Source organism: Sphaerodactylus townsendi, linkage group LG15 (genome assembly GCF_021028975.2).
Source record: "Sphaerodactylus townsendi isolate TG3544 linkage group LG15, MPM_Stown_v2.3, whole genome shotgun sequence".
In the NCBI taxonomy this organism is placed as follows: Eukaryota; Metazoa; Chordata; class Lepidosauria; order Squamata; family Sphaerodactylidae; genus Sphaerodactylus; species Sphaerodactylus townsendi.
The window spans coordinates 24,751,886-24,755,119 of NC_059439.1; positions in this window are offsets into that span (position 1 = coordinate 24,751,886).

Below are 3,234 nucleotides of genomic sequence, written 5' to 3' on the forward strand. Positions count from 1 at the left end.
AGGTGGGGCAGGGAGGCAGAAAATACAAACCCACCACCACAAGAAATTCCCCCATAGGACCATACAGACTTACACAATACAACAACCTTTATTAGGCATATTAAAATAGGCTCCAGAGCATTACAGACATTTCTGAAGTACAAATCAGAAGTACATTCAAAGCACAGACAGATAAACTGTATCTAGCATTGGACGTTCCTTAGAAAATTCTGTCACTTGTAAAAGAAATGTTGCTACTTTATCCAAGAGCACGGCCTCTGTGTTATTTAACAAAAGCTCCACAACAGAGTTGTCAGAGTCTCTTTCAGATTTGTCTAAGACCCACCCAGGAGAGAAATTCCTAATACCCACATATTTATTTATTTATTTATTTACTTACTTACTTACTTACTTACTTACTTACTTACTTACTTACTTACTTACTTACTTACTTACTTACTTATTTATTGTTTAGACTTTTATACCGCCCCATCCCCGAGGGGCTCTGGGCGGTGTACAACATAAAATAGGTATAAATAATTTACTAAAACCTTTAAAACAGCGATAACAGTAATAAAAGGCGTCCGACCAACCCCGTTTTTAAAATCCTCCCCAGGAAAGGGGGACAGCAAGTCCCAAAAGATGATAGGCCCAGATGTAAAGAGCCAACTGGGGGGGGGGGCACCATTTCAGCAGCTGGTCCCTCCAAAGGCCCTGCGGAACAACTCCATCTTGCAGGCCCTGCGGAACTCACTAAGGTCCCGCAGGGCCCGAACAGCCGGAGGAAGGGTGTTCCACCAGGCCGGGGCCAGAGCTGTAAAGGCCCTGGCCCGCGTGGAGGCCAGCCGCATCATTGGGGAGCCAGGGACCACTAATAAATTGGCCTCCACCGAACGGAGAGGCCGTGCAGGGACATATCTCGGACAGTCAAGTATAATGTGAGCAAGAGTCTCCACTTGGTTTTTACAGTGTGGACAGACCTGATCCTGGAGAGGGATAGATACAGTGTGGACAGACTTACACAATTCAAAAGGGTGGCATATTGAAGCCCCAGGCCATTGTTTACCTGCTCTCAAAGCCAGATAAATCAAAATAAAAGAAACACAAGAAAGGAAGGTTAGGGAATAAAGGTTAGGGAATGTAACATGATCAGGCCTAGCTTATCAGAAGAAAGAGGAAAATATTTTCTTACACTTCATTCTCAAATGCTTTTCAGGATGGAAATACTCTGAAAGAAAATTCAGGGGGGAAGTTAACTATCGGAGAGACAGTTCTGTGGAACAGTTATGGAACTTTCAGATTGTGTTTGTTCCACTTAACAATGTCTGTTCTATTTTGTAAGACAAGTTCGAATATGTTGGATTTGTAAAAGCCAAGTAGCAACGTCCATCTGTATATATAAAAAGCTAACCGTGAGTTTGTTGGTAACAGGTCACCTCCCAAACGGTTGGACCAAACGGCGTGAAATGTTCACATGCCATCCAACATGCCTCCTTCCATATTCTTAGCTCCTTCCCCCCACTGTGAGACCACTCCTGTGCCATGCAAATCTCAAATTTCCACCAAAACACAGCTGTGCATGCCCACCGCTCACATTCAAATGCCTCCACCACCCGCCAGGCAAACTTGCCCACGGCCCACCACCACCCTCCCCCTCCACCTCACAATGTGCATGCCCAACATCACACAGTGAGCAATCTCCCAACGCACCTGCCCCATCCACCGCCCCTCATTTCACTGCCCAACCGCTGTGAGCCACCACCTTTCCGCTCCTACTGTCGCTGAGCCACGCCCCTGGGACCGGTCTCTCTCCCCTCAAACCGCCTCCTGCTCTTCCATCCATGGCCTGCACACAGACTCCCCCCAACCTCCCGCACCCCACTCACTGCGCAACAGCCCCACCCCCACCTCACCCCAACTGCCGCCTTCACCGCCACCTCCTCGCCGAACAGGCCCCGTGCGAAGCTCTCCAACAGCGGCCACCCCGGAGGCTTCCCGGCCCACCGCTTGCCCACCAGCATGAGCCATGCCCGCACTCCCGCACACTCCATCACCGCCTCCAGTGGCACCGACCCATCCATGCTGCCGCCGGCCACCTTCCCCATCCTCCCTCCCCCCACCCCCGCGCTTCCCTGGGCCCACCAAGAGGCGCAGCCCACCCAGCCAGCTCTTGTCCTGCCATGCACTGTGCAGGGATGCCCCGAAGATCGCCCTCCAGCCGGCTGCTGGCCCTCTGGACCAACACTGATTGCCACCTTCAAGGGAGAAAAGCAGCCCAGGAGGTTCAGGCTCCTGAGGAAGGGAAGATTTAGACAGCGGGGATGTGCTGCCAGATACCCCAACCTCCCCCTAGGAGCCACACAAACTCATGTACTCTGCAAGGTGGAAATGAATTGAGCTTCCAGCAGAGCGGTAGGCCCCACCGGGAGGTTGCCAGCCACCCTCCCAGCCAGGTTTCACAAGCTTAAGGAAGAGGTGCCCCCTCCCCCCCAGATAACACCTCAGGAATCAGGGATGACTTTTACAGGTATCATCCTTTGGGTAGGGCTGGCAGGTTCCATATATTCCGTTTGCCTAGCAACCCTTTTCACAATGGCGTGCCAGGGAAGAAGAAGAAGAAGAAGAAGAAGAAGAAGAAGAAGAAGAAGAAGAAGAAGAAGAAGAAGAAGAAGAAGAAGAAGAAGAAGAAGAAGAAGAGGAGGAGGAGGAGGAGGAGGAGGAGGAGGAGGAGGAGGAGTTTGGATTTATATCCCCCCTTTCTCTCCTGCAGGAGACTCAAAGGGGTTGACAATCTCCTTGCCCTTCCCCCCTCACAACAAACACCCTCTGAGGTGGGTGGGGCTGAGAGAGCTCCGAGAAGCTGTGACTAGCCCAAGGTCACCCAGCTGGCAAGTGTGGGAGTGTACAGGCTAATCTGAATTCCCCAGATAAGCCTCCACAGCTCAGGCGGCAGAGCGGGGAATCAAACCCGGTTCCTCCAGATTAGATACATGAGCTCTTAACCTCCTACGCCACTCCTACGCCACTACTGGGTCTTTGCCCAGTAGGGGGATATCTGTGGGATGTTCTTCCATAAAACCCAACTCCCTAAGCATTCATTTTCTCCAGGGAAATTGAGCTACTCTGCAGGCTGCATATGAGTTGCAGTTCCAGCAGACCTTCACTGTTTTACACTCATACCATGTCACCCCACTGCCCCACAGCAAGTGGTAAGTGGGGTCCTGCAGCAGCAGCGCCAGTGACCTAGGCCCCACA